The sequence below is a fragment of the Rhodnius prolixus genome, unplaced genomic scaffold (genome assembly GCF_049639745.1).
Source record: "Rhodnius prolixus isolate KJV_2025 unplaced genomic scaffold, Rpr scaffold_2, whole genome shotgun sequence".
Classification (NCBI taxonomy): domain Eukaryota; kingdom Metazoa; phylum Arthropoda; class Insecta; order Hemiptera; family Reduviidae; genus Rhodnius; species Rhodnius prolixus.
In genome coordinates, this window is record NW_027411592.1 from 33,296,070 (window position 1) to 33,317,816 (window position 21,747).

General features: G+C 33.9%; 1 protein-coding gene across 6 annotated transcripts in view; it reads right to left on the reverse strand.

Moving 5' to 3' along the window:
- Window positions 1-21,747, reverse strand: part of SCaMC (Short Calcium-binding Mitochondrial Carrier) — a 72,245-nt gene that overhangs the window by 28,321 nt on the left and 22,177 nt on the right. The window contains exon 1 of one of the 6 annotated variants that reach the window (XR_012455573.1): window positions 20,664-20,823. The exons of the other annotated variants lie outside the window; for them this stretch is intronic. The gene's annotated coding sequence lies outside the window, so the exon portion shown is untranslated. Of the gene's footprint in view, window positions 1-20,663; window positions 20,824-21,747 lie in introns of those variants that run through there. 6 annotated transcript variants of the gene reach the window in all.

A 21,747-nucleotide genomic window follows, 5' to 3' on the forward strand; every position in this document is an offset into this window, starting at 1 on the left:
TGTCCGGTAGAAGGGTTGAGCGTCAAAAAGAGCAGGAAAAAGCGTAACGTTTAAAACACCCAACTTTGATAATTTTTTTCTCTTTTCCTATAAAATATAGAATTCCCATTTCTTTTATTTAAAATATAGAGCATTTCCTCGTTTATAACTGTAATTTGTTTACATTAAATAACAAAAAGCCCTTTCGCAAAACTAAAAATAATAATTTCAGTCATAAATTCTGCAAGGCAGGTCTTACTTAAAATACTGCACATTAGACATTTCTAATATCTTGGTCATTAAAAAAAAAAAAAAAAAAATTGTACCGCTATAGTACAAAGAATTGCGATAAGAATTAACAAGAGTCTGCACAATTCCCATCACATTATTGAGGATGGTGACTGTATCTGTTCTCAGGACTAGGTTTGGCAGCTAATAATTATATGCATGGTGAGGAGAGTGTCAAAATGCAAACGGAAGTGAAGCATTAAGGGTGTAACAATTTTCTGCAAATGAGGCATTTTTTAAATACTTAAGATATTTTCTGATAGAACCATAATTTTGTGGATGCCCCTATCTAGAGTATTTCATTTTCTGAAAGAATATAGAGAATCGCCTAACCAACAGAGATACACCCATGACTGTCTTTATCATGGCAAAAGACCCGGACAGCAGAGGAGGCTGCCTCTCCGGAGACACAAGCCCATGGTTTCTGTCGTCTACAGTGTTGAACTCATTAGAAGCCCACATTACCTCAATTCCTCAAGGAAACGGTACCTCAATTAATACTAATTATTTTATTAGTACCTCAATTAACGGTACCTTTACATTGTAGAAGACCATATCTCTAGATCTGAAGCATAAAATTAGTTTCTTTTACAATAGAATAATACTCTTTTGCCTCCAAACAGAATCGTTGCTATCGTCAGGTAAATACCGTCTGCGTCATTTACCTAATCTGAAAAAATCTTTCCAAATCTCGTAAAAAAATTTTCTTGAGAAATTACCTTTATTAATATGTCTCCAAAGTAGCGGAATATTAAAGAGCAGATAAAACTCGTAGCTGATTCCTTTCGACATAGCATTCGCAACATTTTTCAACAGTCTGCGATTAACTTCGTTAAAGTCAGATGACCAAAATGATGAAAAACTCAACACTTCACACACTATCACACCCCATAGGGTGATTACTCCATTCCCAATGAAGGGTCGCTAGAATCTAACTTCCTCCCACACCAACTGCGACTGAAATTATACCATTAATATTTGAATTAGCCGGAAAACAAGTGGGAAGATGTAATAATTCCACTTCTCCTTCTGTTTAGAAACCTCACGGGTATCTTAAGGTAAATTCAATGATAGTCGTTGTTCTTACTAAGAGAAAAACGTACCACCCTAGAAGATTCTAGAGTTGTATTCAAATCCTCATAAAAGGATCTTGTTCCTCTTGACTCTCATAAGAGTGTATCGTTATGCGTTTTTGTCCAAACAATTATACTTCTCTCAAGACTCCAAGAGTAGTTATTGAAGAGCCTCTCCAAAAAAGAAGAGCATCAGAGATTCTTATCATCCAAAACAAGCGATATCCTGCAAGAATAAGTCTCCTCAAATACAAAAAATCCCTAATCCTAAGAGTTCGGAAAATTCCTTTTCCGAAAGAATCAAAATACTGCTCCCGTAGACTTTAAGGGTTTAAGGGTTATACCCTAATCTAAACTTGTGAGATTCTTATAAGTAAATAAAAGAAGCAATTTTGACAACTTAAAAGATCGCTGTGACAGTCTTTTCGGCAAGCTGAGGTAATAAATATATGAAAGTGGATAAACTTATTTAGGAAAACAATTTTGATTAATAATACAAACAGACCATAGTTCATAGTTTATTAATGTTACACATTTAATTAAATTTAATAAGATCACAACTCTAATCTTGTTTTCATTGTATTACAAAAATATTGCGAAATTTATTTCGAATTAATACGTATTAGACTTTGATTTAATGATATCATTAACCCTAGCCAAATGAAATAAACCCAATCATTGGGATAATAATTTAGTTTAAATAAACCAAATATCTTTATACTGAAATCCGTATGATTCTGGGAAAAAATAAATCCGCTATTTTTCTAGGCATTGTAGCAAAGATTCTGTTTCGATTTACCAGAAAGTTGACTGCCTAAACTTCTATGAAACTTACCGCAAGGTTAATGTAGTTTCAAAAAGCAACCTCTTAACGATTTATCTTACAATATTTATCACAATCCTATTATTTTATGGTATTCTTCATAAGCGATTTCTATAAATGTTCATTTCGTATAAACAATATTTGGAAACTTCTTGCGACTTGATATTTTTTAAGAAAAGAAAAAGTTAACAACGTAATTTGTAGTAAGAGAACCAATGAAATTGGGCCGATTTTTTGTTTATGAATGTTGAACGCAAACATTCGTTTTTGAGATCTTCTAGAAACAAAAACTTTACTTTTCTCTCTTTCTGTGATTACTCCGATAATTGCATAAAAGTTTAAATTTGATTTTTCGTTTAGGAAACCATCGGACATAAAGACTGGAGGAGCACCTAAGAAGAGAAACAGCCAACTGACTCGAACCCAGTGCACCATTGAGCTGACTTCTCAATATATATTTAGGCCTATCGACCTCTTTGGCCATTAGCGTCTGTATACATTAATTTTAATTTAAAACGTGTCAATAATTGAGGCCTTGACGCCAAAAATCTTTTCAGAGCAATGGCGCCATTAAAACAATGTTCTCTTGAAACAGAGAACGGTTCTAACGCCAGCGAGTGCTGCAGAGGCTAATTGGAAGAGAAAAAACATAAGTAACCCGTGACCTCGGGCAAAACCACTGAGTGATTCCTTCCCAATTTTAATGTTAACACAACTTTTTTCAGAGCACTGCCGACCTCCGGACAGTGTTCTCTCGTTACAGACAACACTGTCCATCACCGGACAATGAGCTGTAAGAAGCTCCTAGGAAGAGAAAATCTAAGGGTCAGCAGCTGGATTCGAACCCGGGACCTCCGCGTGGGAGTCCAGTATGGTAACCTCATAGCTAATCCCTTCCCTGCCTACATATTACCACTATATTTTTTAAATAATAGAGAGTAAAAGAATTAGGAGATGAGAAAGAAAGAGATACTGCTAAAAATAATGCTGATAAACGGTTCACGAAATTTCCCAAAAAAATATACGCCATATTGAATTGAGCATAACAACTCCATATCTATTTTATAATTTATCTTTGTAATATAAAAAAAAAAGACCTTAATAAAATTTCCCAGGAAATTTAAGAGGCTTTTAATGAATTTCATCTTGATACTGCATCAGAATGTTCAGAAGACAATTTTGATATCCATGATGGGGGTCATTATCAAACCAGGAAATAGATCTACTCGTAGAATAATTTCAAGCGATTCAGAGAGTAATTTGGAAGATTCAATTGCAACTCGTGCGGTCGGCAATGTGTTAAATAGGAATCTTATAATTACATAAAAATATTCATATTTCATAAATTATTTCACCCAAGCAATCGTCTAACAGTGATGGATGATCAGCATTACCACAAAGACCTGCAATGCCCAAAAAGCTGCTTTTTAGAAAAATTTTGTACAAAAAGTTAAGTGTTGTAACAATGTAAGAATGAAGTGTCTCAATTATATTTAACTGATGACGTTAGAATGAGACACATACGCTTACGTCACACACAGTACAAAATGTGTGGGGATATTTTATCTGAGCATGCCTGCCTTGACCTGAACGGACTCTCATTCGCTCTCGATAAAACTGGATTTTTTTTTTTCTTCTTTTATTTTCAGTTTAATCCAGTTTAGTCACATGGTTTTTTTTAATTTTTTTTTTAGTGATCCGGGAAATTTTCCTATCGTTAGAACTTCAATTTTTCCCTACCTTAATTACGCTTTTCTGAAGATCGTAAAAACGTAAATAATATTATAGTACAAAAAAATATTATTAGAGGATCTTCAAATATGCAGGTATACGGTTGAAAACCCAATTTTGAATAATTGTCACCATAGCAACAATTCGTTTATTTTATTTTTTTGTTGGCTTCCTGTCTGTGCAGATTAGCCAGAGATGTACTAATGTATTATTTAATGATATGGGTTATGGGACTATTGTTATTTTTGCTTTTAGTTACGGTTATTTTTTTCAAAGTTTGATTTTGTTCTTAGTAATGGAGTGGAAAATTCTTATTCGCCCTGTCCTGGTATATGCCTCCGAAACCTGGACAATCACGTAAGCTGATGAACAACGCCTTTTAATATTTGAAAGGAAAATCGTGAGAACACGACTTGGCGCCGCAGAACGAACAGAGAGCTGTATGCTCTGACAAAAGAGCGTTAATTAAACTAATCAGACTTAGATGGGCTGGACACGTCGCAAGAATGGCCCATGAAGAGATCCCATACAGGCTACTACAGGAAGTCCCTGACCGCAAAAGGAGAGTTGGGCGTCCGAAACTGAGATGGTTTGACAGCGTGACGCAGGATGCCAGGCAGTTATTGCGAACTAGGAACTGGATGGCGGCTGCAAGAGAGAGAGGGACGACTGCCGGAGTAAAATCGAGGAGGCCAGCACCCAACTAATTGGGTTGTAGTGCCATTGTGAGAGAATGAAGTGGAAAATAGCTAAATATATTTCGGGTGTTGGTTCTGAGAGGATGGTATGTAGGTTGGCAGGAAGTGGACATTTCGCTTTTATAACTGCGTTCCACAGTTCGTCCCTATCATCCTGGTGTCTAGTGCATTCTAGGATCAGGTTGGCGTCTATTATAGTGTCAGAAGGGCAAGAGCAAATTGGGGGGACTGAAATTCCTATATGGCTGAGGTGGTGGGCCGAGAAATTATGATTGAAGCGCAGTCGGATCAGAGTAGTGGAGAACTTTCTACCTTCTGCAATGTCAGTGAACTACGGTCTTTTAGGTATTGTTGGCTGCAGTGAGGTGTAAAATTTATCTTTGGCATACTTTGATTGTTCGTACTCTATAAACCATTCCCTGTAATAAATAGGTACGTTTAGAGAGGTTCTTTACATCTGCAATTAACAATTTTGCAAGCATTCGATTCTCCAGGTGAACTGCCTCCTTAGCCTTGGAGTCTGCAATTTCATTACCAGGTATCCCTGAGTGGCCCCTAATCCATATCAATCCAACCGTCTTTCCATTAAGACCCGCTCTCTTTAGGAGGTGGACAGTTTCGAGGACGTTGAATTCAGCGTTATGCCCGGGACATCTTAACTTGTTGAGCACACTCTTGCTGTCAGAAAGTATGACTATAGTTTGTGCCTCTATCGAGTCCTCGAGATTTGCACCTTTATTGATGGCAGTAAGTTCAGCCGAAAAGACATCGAACATCCCACCCCTTCCGGGGATTTAGATCCATCGGTTTAGAGGAAGTATGCTCTGGGGAACCTGGCAACAATTCTAAATTACTAAATGAATTTGTGATGTAGCTATGTTTATGGTAGATGATGTTGATAACGGCCACCTAGGAATAGAACGAAGGTAGCCAAATATTTAACAGGCGAGTGGATAATTTAATTGGCTAAATAGAATAAAAGTATAGTTCCGTATTTTATTTTTTATTTTAATAGAATGTTAAGCCCTCCAAAAAATAAAAATAGACAGTACTTTACTTTTTTGAATAAAAGAATTACTGGGAAAGAGTTTAATGGCTAGCATTAACACGAACCTTAAGAACGTGAGATTATTACAATACGTTTCCAGGGTAAACTATTATCTATTCATCTATTGGCAACACGGATTAGATGACGGTCAGAGTAACGGTACGGATTGTATTAGAGAATACGGCGAATGACAGAATGAAGGCATCCTTATATTACTAGTAGGTTAGCCAGCTGGTATTGTTCAAAGCCTACCTGGCTTTCAAACCCTAACATAATTTCACAGCATAAATTCCCGCCGACATTTTGAATTTCTTAATTTTGTGGAATTCCCTTTTGAATCAATAGACTCTACAAACTTCGTAAAAATGCAAATGTTACAATAAAGAACAAACATTAAACTAATTTAGTTGTGGCCTTTTTTGTTAAAATGTTTGTTCACCCGTGGACAAAAATATAGTATAGATAACAAAATTATCTGATAATTAAAAACCAATTAATTAGATGAAAATGAGCAAGAGAACAAGTTGAAAATAAAAAGCAAACTAGCCTTTCCATGCTGTAAGCAGCGTGAACCCTTGTCATTTTTAATAAACTTAAATGCAATTTCATAAAAAAAACAATAAGCGTCAAATCTATGTATCGAAGATTTCTTAAATCAGAATGAAAAAGAGCAATAAAAGGGATGTAAAGTGATGTAATTTCGATCCTGCTAAAATACAAACTTTTCACAGCTTTCGCCTAAATTGATCTTATTCTAAGTGAGAACATGCATTCTAAATGCCTTCTTGCACAATAAGCTTATCGTGATCACGCTTTCCTCCCTCCTCTTCTAACCTAATGTAAGAAACAAGTCTTCTTACAAATCTTCTTACAATAGTTGCTAAGTTTCTGAACATTCATTTTTATTATTTACAATGCGCATTAGGTATTTATAAGTAAATTAAAGTAAAGAGAAAGTGGTAAAAGAGGTAAAGTAGTCCGTGTCAAAGAGGGCATAACTGTTAGTGAGATTAAGGTTGTTTCAAGAGCTTCCACAACTCATAGGAGGTTAACTAACGATTAACCAATAAATAAAACCAAAATTTTTCTGAACCGAAACAAATATTTACACAGTAAGTACTTAAAATAGAAAATTTGCACTATTGCACTACTTCCTTTTTATGAGAAGGAAGAAGAAAGTAAAAGACCCACTAATTTATTTTGGAAATATTGAAGCTTTCTCTGTGAACTAATGGCTACGTTAATGACATCATACATGTGTAATCTGTCAAAATGCCAAGTATATTTGGCGTGGCTAAAGGTTTTATTAGTGCCGTTGGCACGGATGTGAATCATGCTTACCACAATCTCAGCTCATGAATGTAACCTACACTTCTGTTATAGTTAATATTATTTAATGGAAGATAAACAAATAGACATCTATTACTAACGTTTGTTCCACTTTCAATAAAGGGGAAATCAAATAGAAATGGAATAATTTGCAGACTTTAACCAAGTTAACAATCAACATCTTAAGGTGAAATCTTTACTCTACGTTATTTCTCAACTTACATTAAAAACATTATTTCAGTAAGCAGTCCCAATATAAGAACATTATAATCTTCTTACATAATTAAAAGCAGTTTAAGTGCAGGGAAAATGGCAGACTTGTAGCTAGTGGAGAATGATAGAGGACATGTTTATTTCTGAGTGTAAGGAGTAAAGACGGATATTTCGCGATAGAATAGCTTAGAATGACAATCTAGAATGGAGAGGAGTTAAGCAGAAGGTTTTTTGGATAAAGGAGTTACTGGGATTATGTCATTGAGTTAGTTGCAAGTCTGAGAAATTTGTCAGTATTATCTCAAGTGAATCACATTTCCAGGTCAAGTCCAGTTACACCGACCTTGAAGATCACTTTTGAAAAAAAAACCTTAAATTTCTGGGTATTTTTTTTATTAATTCTGTTCACATTACTTGTTTGGAGATGGATGTCGCCTTAAAAATTCGTAAAGTTCCAGTAACCAGGCTAAATAAACTTCAATGGACATTCTTTTAACAATCACAGAAGTGAACAATAAAGCTCCCGATTATGGAGATAGATCAGCAAAATATGTTGACCACGCTAACTAGAAATGAGCTAGGGTAGTTTGCCAAAAATGTGCGTCTGGTAGAAGATCAGAGTAGCCGGTGAGTACACTAGGCTATACTAACGGAATTTGGTGGCTTGCCAGATATCAGTACGTTTGGCAGTTTTTAGGAACATGAGAACTAGTAACAATTTTGTAGGTTCTTAAGTTAGTAGGTGCATTATCTAAATTTTCTTAGGACGTTTCAGCCTAATAAGGCCAATTTCAAGTAACCGTTGGACCATAATTTAGTTTATTTATTTGGGAACAATCTTACTGTAAAAAAACTCATCTCTTCCTTTTCTAACTCATTTATAGTTCAGAAAAATAATTTTTTTAAATAATTTTTTTTTAAATTTTGCTTAAAACTACAATCAACTAGTTTGCTTTAGTGACATAAATTAATTTAATTTCCTAGTTTAGATAAATTTTTCCATCTGAATAACATGAAGGGAAGATAAAAGTATTAATAAATAATAACACAAATTTGGATTTCGAGGAAAATTGGATGATGAGTTAATATTCTCAGTACCTACACAGTCATGCTGAACACACCAGTCTTTGATGCTGAAAATGTAAAAAAATATTAAAACTGTCCGATAGGACAGTTGTATTTATAAGGGTTGATCATCAAAAACTGCACGAAAAAGCGTAACGTTGAAAAACACCCGACTTTGATAATTTTTTTTCTCTTTTTCTATAAAAGATAAAATTCCCAAATTTTCTTTATAATGTAGGGCAAATCCTCCTTTATAACTGTAATTTTTTGCAACAACCCTGATCAAGTAGGTTTTTGAGAAAAAAAGTTGCCGAAAATGAGGAAAAACGGCATTTTCAAATATCTCTTTAACAAAAACTTACAGTTTAAAATGTTAAGTATAAGGGTTGATTAAACGCCAAAAGGTACACAAATCAGCAAGCACCCAACATTTCATTAATTCTTCATTAATATTTAAGTAATTTTACTGCATAAATATTCATTAATATTTTTTAGAATTTATTAGATGTCACAGACCCTTATGCGGGCCATTTTCGTCTACAAAATATATGTTCAAGTAGCACTGTAGATTGACTGTAATATCTATTAATTTATAATAATGAAACTGTTAATTACAGGTTAAAAAGAAAAACGTTATAAATTATGAGGCTAAAAAATTCAAAACCTTTTTTAAAAAATACTTACACCAACATATGTCTAGGTATTTTGATTTTGTTTATTTTATTTATTTATTTTTATTTTTAAATAAAAATCGACGGTTTAAGTTCATTCTTCGATTAAAGTAATTGTTATTTTATGAAGTAGTCAAACATTTATAATAATAGGTAATAATTATCTGGCTTTATCGCAAATAATATAGTTTTCTTCAATTACATTCTCAATGTAGGTATTCATCCCACAATGTTGTATATATGTAATATAAAGTAAATAAGATATGCATATTTTTAGGACAGCTAATTATTCCAGTATTTTACTATAAGTAAAATTAGGGGGACTAAATTAAATTACAATTGAGAAATCAATAATTGTTGAATAATCTACTTGTTATTAACTGTGTGTTATTTGTGCTCAAGAATATTTCGGTAAGACGAATTCAAGACAGTAGCCGACTCTAACTTTGTCTTTTTCTACTTTAACATGCATGTACATATATATGTGACTTATCATAATTATAACAAAAAAATATTATAAATGAAGTGGCCAGCATAAGGGTCTGTGACATCTAATAAATTCTAAAAAATATTAATGAATATTAATGCAGTAAAATTACTTAAATATTAATGAAGAATTAATAAAATGTTGGGTGCTTGCTGATTTGTGTACCTTTTGGCGTTTAATCAACCCTTATACTTAACATTTTAAACTGTAAGTTTTTGTTAAAGAGATTTTTGTACCTTTTGGATAGATTTTCCTTTTTGTCTATTTTGCAAAGTTACATATCTGCTTTACAGATTTTTTTAAATTTGGAATAAGCAACACTATCATTATAACCTGATAAGGTGTTAAGTCGGAACCGTAACTACCACTGGAGAGATCTTTTTAAAGAATGATTAGAGTTGCGGTCCTCCAAACCATCCTCAATAACAATTTTTTTTGAAAAAGCGTTTTGAATAACATAGGAGGGTATTTGTACGTAAATAGCAAAATTAAACTGCGATTTCAGTACTTCCTTTTAAGAGGAGTAAGAAAAATAAACTGCGATTGCAGTACTTCTAGGCAAATAGGCAAAGATTTTTTAAACGAACGACAATTCATTGATTTAAATCGGTTCACTCTTTGATAATTTAAACGATTGCAGTACTTCCTCTTAGTAGGTGCAAGAGCATGATAGCACTTCACAGCCACGTAGAGGAGCTTTAACCACTTATTTGAGCTGAATTTTATCAAAATCGGACTAAGCGTTATAGAAATATTGGTAATAATAGTTTTAGAAAGGGCCTTACTTGGGTGGGGCAAACTCCCCTCCTTATGAGGCACAGCGTCGAGGCTTTTAAAATGCAAATCTATACAAAATTTCGATTCGAATGACACTTAATTCATGAAAATCGGTTCACGTGTCGATAATTTGAAACGATTGCTATACTTTCCCTTAACAAGTGTAAGAGCTGATCGCCGCTTTAATGTTACGTAGGGGAGCCCTAACTCTATCATCCTACCAAATTTTAACAAAATCGGGCCAAGATTTACTGAGTTATTAGTAATAATAATTTTGAAGGGGGCCTCACACTTATGGGGCTAACTCCTCTCCCATTCGATGTACAGCGTCGAGACCCCCAAAAGGCACATCTACATAAAATTCCAAATCGAATGACACCTCATTCAAGAAAATCGGTTCACGCGTTTAGGCGCTACATTGTTTACAAAAAAGGTAACAACAAGAAGAACAACAAGAACATTTTTTGAAAACGCCGTTTTTGATCATTTTCAGCAACTTTTTTCTCAAAACCTATTAGATCTGGGTTGTTGCAAAAAAATTACAGTCATAAAGGAGGGTTTGCTCTATATTTTAAAGAAAATTTGGGAATTTTATCTTTTATAGAAAAAGAGAAAAAAATTGTCAAAGTTGGGTGTTTTTCAACGTTACGCTTTTTCGTGCAGTTTTTGATGATCAACCCTTATACAACTGTCCTACCGGACAGTTTTAATTATAATTTGTTATTGAACATAAGCCCTGAAGAGGTTCTATTCCTCAGGTCGAAAGCTTGGCAAAAAATAAATAAAAAATTACGACAATAATTAGCAACAATCTTTCTTGGATCCGAATGAACATGAAATGGATGTTTAAACTCAGTTTTAAGGTTATTTAATTAAATTTCATGCCATGGCATGACTTCCTTCTTTGAAATCCATTTATAATATTTTGGGCTAAATGTACATCTTTTAGAAAACTTCGGGTGCGTTGCTTTACCTCTTAAGTCTTCTTACTCAATCAGCCCCACCTAACCTTTTTTTACCGCTACTTCCGCGGATAACAGCAAACGCAGAGTAAACTTAGTACTACCAACTTAGTTTCATTAGTGATCATAACTTGCATTTCAGTATTTTTTTTTTTTTACCAATTTGCTGTTTTATAATAATTAAGAACTATTTTTCTGTTTACTTCTTTTTTTTTGCTGTAATTTTCTTTTAAATTCTTTTTTTATTTTAAATTTTATTTTTTCTAATCTTATATAACTGGCTGTGAACTACAATAAGAGCATAAACCCTGTACTTCACAGCCCAAATTGGCAGGAAAATGCTGATAAAACTATGAAATGGCATATTTCTAAGTGAATAACCTGCACCACCTTTTTTTCCTGTTTCCAACAAAATAATTAATAATACTCTATTTTCTGTTTTTGCTTATTAGATAAAGAAAATATTACGTAAGAAACAATTTTGTTTTTACAATTTTACTTATTACATAATTTGATAATTCAAAAGTATATCTATGGGAAAAACCGGTATGAAAATTGTTAACTATATTTTCCACATGAACAACTAGAATAAATAATTGACCAATCTCAGTTGTGCATTTAGATGGTTAATCAATGGTTGGTATGGCTAATAACTAGCTGCGTTTGTATAACGATAGCCAAAGCTCAGTGTGCAAAAATTTGACAGAGATAGTGAAAGTTTATCGTAAATAATTAGATGAACTAAGTAATAATACTAAAATTAGTGAATCATACATTAGGGTTATTAGATTTGAATGATGTCCAAGGATTGGGCACTCTATAAATACCGGTAGTTCCTCTGAACGTTGCGCTAAGCTCCCAAACTATTCGTACAATTATCAAAATTATTGTGGTATTAATAAAGTAATAAAAGTTATGCCTAATTACTAAGTCGCTTTAAATCCAATTCCCGTCCGGTTTATTTGCTTTAGCAGTAAACGCTGTTAAGTTCCGAATGGTATTTATGTTTCAGTTAAGAAAAAAAGCTGAATCGAGAAAGGCGACAAAGGAATTTAACACTATATTGACATACATAAGTAAAGAATAAAGATGTTCAAGACATCGTTACTTGTATTGTCGCTGAAAGATGAAATGGCTTAACAAGACGCCAAATGTTCGAGCAAGAAAATGGTGGAAGCTTCATTTGGAAGCATATTAAACAAAGTGGGCATTTAGGCATGTACGATTTCTAGGTCGCTAGCATTATTAGTCGCAGTTTTAGAGCCGAAACACTGCAACCCAAAAAGGGCTTAAACCCCAATGAAGTGTCAGGAAACGTGCAAATCAAGAGATATTTTCACAGACTATCGCAAATAAAACTGTTGGTAATTAAAGGTCAGACAGCTTTGGAAATCATAAATCTACAGTATCATTCATCAGTTTAGGTAGCAGTCAGAATAATAAAGGAAAATAATGAGCAGACTAGTAAGGGTAGGCAAAGAGAACGTAGAGGGGAATATGAAAATAAGCAATGGATGAGGAAGGCGCCACGGTAGCCGAGCGGTTAGAGGCGAGACCTGTAAAGCTAATATTTGTTGTGGTACTGGGTTCGATTAGCGGTCTAGAGGCCTTCGATTTTATTTAAAGGTTAATAAAAGAAATTTACAGTAAAGTATGTTTGCTAGTCGCCTCCGTCCACGACACCTAATTGGTAGTTGGACGTAAAGCCTGCCTGAAATAATAGGCGATTACTTTAATGAGGACGGTAAAAGCCGATAAGATTTTAGGCGCTACGATAGCCTAGCGGTTAGAGGCAAAACCCACTGAGCTGATATGTATTGTGGCCTTAGATTTTATCTAATAGTTAATAGAAGTTTATAGTTAGTGGCACCCGTTCACGACATTTAATCGGTAGTTGGGACGGAAAGCCGCTAATAAAATAGGCATTACTTTGAAGAGGTCCAATCTATGTGAACTTTTGGTTAAAAATGGGATGTAAAATCGCTTCTTTGAACCTAAACCGAGATAAAAAATGAATACATAACAGAATTAGCACAAGTATCTTAAATAAAAGGATTTGTTTTTGTTTTAAATACGTAGCAGAGAGAGACAAATAAAATTATGCAATTTGTTTATTTACTTTTTAAATCTGCCTGGTTAATATTTAGATTGATAATTGGCTTAAATTAGAATGAATATTTAATATGTTTGTTATAATTAGCGCATTCACATATTTACCATTCTTATAAAGATCTTTTATCTGGCAAAGAGCACCGATTGTCTGCTTGGTAGGATCTCAAAAAACTGTAAGGCTATATTTATGTTAAAATTGTCAATATCCCTGGTAAACAGAACAATAAAAGTATAGAAATTTAGGGTAATGTTTTTTTTTGCGCGCAAGGTGCAACCACAAATCTAGATGGCGGTGGAAGAATGTGCTTTTTTACTGTTAAATTTTGCTGACAAATAAAACTTAAGTTATTTGCGCATCTCAAACTGGGGAACAATCCGCCATTTAGAAAGTCAACTCTGACTAACGCTGTAACAAACTCACCCCTAAATAAATTTCTACTACGAGGTTAGAGGACACGTGACAGAAGTAAAATAATACAATTATTTGAATTAAACTTTTTAGTGATTCACATTAGTAAGCTTTCCGACTGGCATTACCGTGGCAGACATTTATATATTTCTTTTAAAATATAGAAAAACCGTTTTACTTGTACATCGTAAATTTGTAGGGCCAATTAATTCTCGTTTTGTTACAAATTACCAGTTTTATATTGACAGTGTAATCATAATTTTATTGTTTTATAGTTTAAACTGACATTCTATAAAAATTATCTAATTTACAATGATGGCCATTTCCAATACTCAAGGTTAGAATTTGCTATCAAGAAATATTTGGCCCGTATCAATTTCGAGTCCACTGAATACAAGGTAATACAGGTTGTTATTTCCATCTAACTGGATTTTAAAAATAAATTAATAGTAGGCTAAAAATGGGCCCGTACATTACATAAAAATGACACTTTGGGGGGAAATATACTCACATGCTCCCTCCTCATAGAAAATAGATTTGCATTTTTATTATCATTGCATAAAATTTAAATGAAATCGTAAGAGCCGTTTACGAGGAAATGTTTAAGAGCTGAAAAATCGAAAATGGCACATCCACGTCAGCCGATTTCCTACGAAATTGGAAATTTGATTCTTGTTATTAGTTATCTACATCTAGACAATCAGTACAGTGAACGGAAATGACACTAAAGATGCTCTCTTAAACGAATATTCCAGGAATAATGTTTTAAATAAAAGATATAAATCTATTCCCTGTCAGCACCCATTTTGGAACAAAGAACGCATTATTTTTCTACGTAGTGGAGGTACTACTTATATTTTGAGCCTTGGCAACACTGAGTGCTGTCAGGTGCTATCTGTCGTTTCCACTTGAAAGTTTGACATTTTTGACCATAACCTTCTTCAGAACGTTTTGATATTTGAGCGCGATTTGTGTTGTTTACAGTCACTTGAAAATTGTGTCTCAGCGAAAAAATGGAATTAACTCGTGAAAATTTTCGTGCAATGATTTATTACGACTTTCGACGTGGATTATTAAGATAGGAGTGCATCGATCAACTTACTTCCACTTTTGGCGATAATGCTCCATCCTTTGCCACTGTGAAACGCTGGTATAACCAATTCAATCGTGGTCGTCGTTCGCTCACCGACGAAGGTCGTCCAAAAACAGTTGTTGTGTCAGAAAACATTGATGCTGTGCAAAAACTAATAATGCAAGATCGTCATGTGACATACTGTGAGATTGAGGCAACCTTAGGCATTAGTTCCACCAGCATAGATAAAATATTGCATGATCATTTAGCCGTGAAAAAGGTTTGTTCTCGTTGGATCCCACATAATCTGATAAAATCTCAAAAAGATGCTCGTGTCGATTGGTGCAAACAAATGCTTAAGAAATACAATGGCGGTGCTTCAAAAGACGTGAATAAAAGATTGTAACAGGTGACGAATCATGGATATATGCGTATGAGCCGGTAACAAACAGCAGTCGACTGTATGGGTGTTTCAAGATGAACCAAATCCAACAAAAGTTGTTCGCGCTCGAAGCACTTCGATACAAATGGTCGCCTGTTTTTTCGGAAGAACTGGTCATGTGGCAACAGTGCTTTTAGAGGAACTTAGAACGGTCAATTCTGAATGGTACACAACTATTTGCTTGCCGGAAGTCTTCGATGAAATAAGGAAAATAAACAAGCGCCGTCGGATCATTCTTCATCAAGACAATGCCAGCTGTCCCACATCTCGTCTAACAACCGACTATTTGAGCACTCAAAAAATCGAATTAATGGGTCATCCGCCGTACAGTCCTGATTTTCCGCACCAAATGACTTCTTTTTGTTTCCGAACGTCAAGAATAAATTACGTGGACAACGATTTTCGTCGGCAGAAGAAGCCGTTGATGCATTCAAAAACCATGTTTTGCAGGTGTCTCAAGCGGAATGGAAAAAAATGCTTTGACAAGTGGTTCGAACGCATGCAGAAGTGTATAGATCATAAAGGAGAATATTTTGAAAAACAATAAAGTCATTTTCAATGACAAATTACTGGTTTTTTTTTATTATTAGGATCAAAATATAAATAGTGCCCCGCGTATATGCTGAAAAGGCCTTTCTGGGATACATTTACTTTCTTAAAAGAGAAATAAGACTTTCAAAAGCAGGAATGGAGGCGGTCTTTAGCAATGAAGACGTGAGGAAGCGAAGGAGCGCCAAGTGAGTAAACCCAGGAACTACTATTCTATCAAGTTCCACTTCCTGGTCACAAAATTTTCCACGGTGTAATTTTAGCCTTGAACATAATGTCTAATCTCATTCAGATGCCCTGTTTATTTTCCAGATTAGTTTTATCGTATCAGCACCTAAAGAACTCTACTGTAACCTACTTTGCCTAGAACAATTTCAATTAAAAGTGACTGTCATTGGCCACGACTTAGTATGCAAAGTTTAAAGGAAATAGGAACATTTATTTCATAAAATTGCGAAAGAATTAAAAAAAAAAACAGTAGTATTTCGTAGTAACAATTTTAACCTTAACCATTTTGAATCAGAAACGAGAAAACTTTTTAAACAGTAACCAGGTCATCAAATTTGAGGTTTCTGATAATTACAGTTACAAATGCACCATAACATTGGCCAGAACATTTTGAGCTTGGAGGGTAGTAAATTATTTCCAGCAGAACTCAATTTTTAAACATTTGAATTGTAAAAAAATAATGATTTTTAAGAGGGGTAACTGAAAACAAAATGGTGAATTTATTTAATAATTAAAATAGTCCTGTTTTCAGGTAACTGTCCTCTCTTAGCGAGTAACTACTAAACTTATATTTGGTGGAGAAATTCTAATTTGGTAGTAGGTAGTTAAGATCTCATACAAAAAATTGGGCACCTTCTGCTACTAAGATGTACAATAAAAACCGTAGAATAGCCGCCAATTTCAAACAGAATTTCTTTACAAATTTAAGGTTAGTTTAATTTTACCATTACTAATTACTAATTTAACCATTTACTCGTTTATATTAAATTTAAAAATATAAATATTATTATCCACTGCCAATTGAATAAAAAGAACAATAAAAATGTCACCCACATTATCATTATTTAATGGATTAAACTGGGTTCACCCAAATTGTTAAAATTTTATCTTTCCTCAATTACAGTGTTTAAGAATTTACTGTTAAAGATAAGAAATATCATCAGAACAAATGATTAAAAATTAGGAATTCTGAATATTGAATATTATTGGAATTAAAAAATCCGCCAATGTAGGAGAAAACAATTTATGTGTCATTGAACGAAAACAACGCTTTGAATAGAGAACCAATCTCTACTAACATAAACATTACGGACATAAAATCAATGTTATCAGGAAGACTGGTTGTTTTTCTTGATAGATTTATGATAAGCACATAACTTCCAATTATGTTTTTAATTGTCAACTTACAAGACTAAAATACTTTCATATTTTTAAGACTTAAAAGATGTAAACAAAATTTAAGGTAAATATTGTAATTTAGGAGATATCTTATTTTTACAATTATTTGAACAAATATTGTGCAAGTATCTAGAACACTGTTTATGGTAATTGGTTAGCACCAAAACTCATTTTATTAACAAGTTTCTAGGTTTTAGCGGAAGTACCCGATCGATTCCAATCGATTGTTTTCACCCAAAATTAATGATTTTCAACCTTATTATTACAATCCTCAAAGGTGCCACGGTAGCCGAGCGGGTTAAGAGGCGAGACCTGTGAAGCTAATATGTATTGTGGTACTGGGTTCGATTCCCGGTCTTAGGCCTTGAATTTTATTTAATGGTTAAATGAGAAATAGTAAAGTACGTTTGCTAGTCGCCTCCGTCCAAGACACCTAGTAAATGGTAGTTGGACGTAAAGCCCCGCCTGAAAAAATAAGCGATTATTTTACTTCTTCAAAGTTCCTCTACTGTTAATTTGAGCATTTATTAAAAGTTAGTCGTCTTCCGCAGAATTTACACAGATAATCTGAGAATAGCAATCCTAGCACCTCAGAAAATCCTATTAATTCGATATAAAAACATTGTCAAACAAAAGCTGAATATGAGCGTATGAATCTGATGTGAAGTGCGTTATCTAGGAAGTGACGGAAATACTGTTGTACTCTTAGATGACAAAACTGACTGTAGATCCCATTTTGGGCAAATTGTTGACTGTTTAGGAATACAGGAGGACGTTTTCTATTTCCTTGTAATATGCTCGAACTATAAGTGCACTTCGACTTAGGCTGCTCTAATCTCTCTAGCCATTTCATTGTAAATTTTTAACTACCCCGGATAGCCTTTACCAAGAACGCGCCTGGAATTTAAAATTATGAGATAATAAACAATTTTAAAGCTTAAGTACCTTTTCATTTCTATTTTCTTTAAGTGTTCCCTATTTATTTGGTTTTTAAAAGTTTAAATGTTTTATTTGCAGCAAAATAATTAATATATAAAAGTGTAATATTGTTTTACTCAGAATTCTAGTATCCATTTTATTTTATTTTTTCTCAAAGTGCTACAACTTTAATTATATCTTGTGATTTTTGTATTTACGATTAATAAATGAAGAAATGTGGTGAGAAACGAACGTCTGGTTACGTAATTGCATTTTATAAAACTTAAAATCTGTACCACAATAAAATACGATAGTTGCTTTAATATTAAATATGTTCCCATTCACCTTTATCAAAAAATAACAAATAACTAAAAAAGATCTATTTACAATGCCTTCCTACCGAACAAGCAATTTTCTTTAAATTTGGAATCATGGTTACATAAACAATCCTTGGCTTAAAATGATTACACTGTAACCTTCACTTTGTGGCTAAGTTTGTAAATCAAGGGAGGTCTTTGCGGTGAGATAGGTTACACTTGATTTCCATCTCCCCTCTTTCTCTAGGACTTCCCTAGAGAGCTTGGTTCCATTTAGAGTTAGCTGTTCTTAAAAGCGTGGCGTGGATGATGCATTTTCTTCCTGGAGGTCCTGGGTAGTTTTACTAGGTGTGAGAGGGGAATATACCCTCTCTAGACTCCTGTTGGGGGAGGTTTCTTCAGATGATGAGAGGGCAAGAACAGTGGATGGAGTTGGCTTCAAGGCTTATAATTGTCCCTTGCTGCCAGCTCCCACTTTTCCTCCTTCAATTTTCTTAGGGAACTTGGTGTGTTGTTTCATAACTGGGGGGTGTTCCAGTGTCTCACTGGTTGCAGAGAATAATGTCGGATTTTTTTTCGGGCGGACTGTATGTTCAACTACCAAATTAGGTGTTGTTGACGGAAGACGGAGAGCAAACATACTTGACGATAAATTCCTTTTATTAACTATAAAATCAAAGGCATAGACCCGGAAATCGTACCCAGAACCATAATACATCTTGACATTGCAGGCCTCGCCACTAACCGCTCGGCGATGGTGGCGCCTTACTAACCGTGTAGAATACTCCTTCTTACTATGAACTGAAGCGACACTTAACACGAGAGATGTTCAGCCACCTCTCCTCCCTTAAATCAAATGCTCAATAAAATAGAAAAAGAACTACTTCAACACATTGCTGAAAATTAATGGAGGAAGCCGTTTTCAAGCAAATCTCTAAAAACTGAAAACAAAAGCCAGTCAGAAAGTAGTACATCAGGTTGAACGATTTTAATCAAAATTTTATTGTTGGCATCTTCTAATGGCTGCTAAACGACACATCAAAAGCGAACTTAATTTTTTTTTTTTTTTTTGTTACGATGGACACATACATAACGATTTGCGGAACGTTTTTTTGTATTTCAGGGGATTTCAAAACGGTTAATATTCTGATTTAACTCAAAACCAAAATGTGTTCATTAAAATACTGACTTCTTATGAGAAATAAGAAAAAATCAAAAAATCTGTTTCAACACTCGCACGATTTGTTCTTACTGCAACCATCAAAGGTTTTGACTGGCTTTCTAACACTAGGAATATAAAACATATTTGTTACCAACCTTGCCTAGACCATTACTCTACAATGAAAATTACCTACAATATTTATTACTTCTCAAAACTAAAAACGAATTTTTCTAGAAAAACTTATTTAAAAAAATCCCTTCTATTAAATGATTCTTCTGATAGAAAGATTGTTGATCGCTAAATTGCAATGAGTCACTCAGCCGTATCCAAATAATATATCAGTTTATGCTTTCACCAATTATTTTACTTATCAGTATGACCACATGTGCATCAACATTTTCTAAAAACCAACTTTTGAGAGGACTTCAAAAAAATGTAAAAAGAAATAATATATAAAATTAAATTGTAAAAGTTTTTGCTCGCTGAATTCTTAAAATTAGGAGAGAACAACAGTTGAGTGGCTAACCTTAACGTACAAGACATTACAATACGGACAGACATTAATGTAGCCGGGACGAAAGTGATTTAAATGCTAAATTAAGCTGGTGCGAAAATGTTAATGAGAAATAAATGTATGTTTAAGGATTTGATTCTTTTCTATAAACACTATTTGGACAAAGATAAAATGGCAATTAAATGTAATTAGTAGACAACTTGGAAGACAGTACGTTATCATAATATTTGGTTAGTTCATGAACATGAGATTAAAAATCGTAATTAAAACTTTCCAATAGATAATGATTCACAAATTAATTATATAGGAATGCATCAATTACAAATCTTAAATATGACATTTCACGAATGACAATATTCTAAAGCATGGTTGAGCTTTAGACTGTTTGTTTAATGTATAATAAAGTGTTGATTTAATCTTCAATATTTAACAAATACAATTATTGCGCAATTTTTTTCTCAAATCAGAACTAATTATTTTAGCAATATATTTTTACATATGCGATAGATTTCCAACACATGTCAGAAATCTTTAATTTATATTTCGAGGAATATTTATAAATATAAGTATTACATTATCTACAAAAAGTTATAAATAAAAGAAAATACTTTACTTACAGCAAGAAATGAGTATATCGCCTGTACCACATCCTGGCATAATTGACAGGGAGGCGTGTACGCGTATATAAAATGAGTCGACTCGAAAGACATTCTTGGCGTCGGAGTTGGAGACAGACTAAACAGAGTCAAATCATCGACGCGGCGTTTAAGGTTTTCCCCCCACCAATAAAACACATATGTTAGCAAGTAACGTATTTCCCCACCATGCGAGCTAACTTGGGCAAAAATAATCACGTGGCAGTGATTGTTAAACCTGTTAACAACCAGTCAACCAGCTGATCAATTGTCCGCAGACTACGCTAGGAACGCTGTCGTTCTTTATCATTCCCTTATCTAATAATATTCACAGAAACCATTCCGTGTAAGTTCAACACAGAATTGGTCTAAAATCGGATGTGAACGCATCGGAATTTTTCACTAATTGAAATACTTGCGATAAAGTTTATTCAGGGAATATTTTTAATAAATTTACTCAGAATTTTACCAAATTGTACAGAGAACCTACAACTCAAAAAATTGCGCGGACCAAGATTGATACGGAAAGCACCGTGCAACTCGCCACAATATTGCACAACCTTAAAATCAACTTGACAGAAGAAAACCTAAGTGAAAACAATAAAAAAAATAAATAATAAATGTTATTTTAGTTCAAAGAATGCCGCTGAATCTTTTTGAAAAAATCGCAGTTATTGAAAAAAATCCATAAGATACTTTAGGGGCCGTACTTAAATTACGTAACGAACGCAAGGGGGGAGGGGGTAAGGCTCGATTGTTACCATTCGTTATGGTTCGGGGGAGGGGGTTTTTTAATGCTTGTACGTAATTTTTCCAATTGAATCTATAATTTTTTGGTCATTAATGGAAAAATACTAACGATATTTTTCGCGCCAAATTCTACTATAGCCAACCTTCATACTAAGTGATAATGTAATTAAATAAGTAATAAATAAAAAATATATGTTTGATTTTAATTAAATACTATGCAATGACGATATTCCATAACAAAAAATTACGTACATTTGGCTAGGGGGGGAGGGGAGGTTGACATTTTGTTACGATCTGTTACATCGGGGGGGGAGGG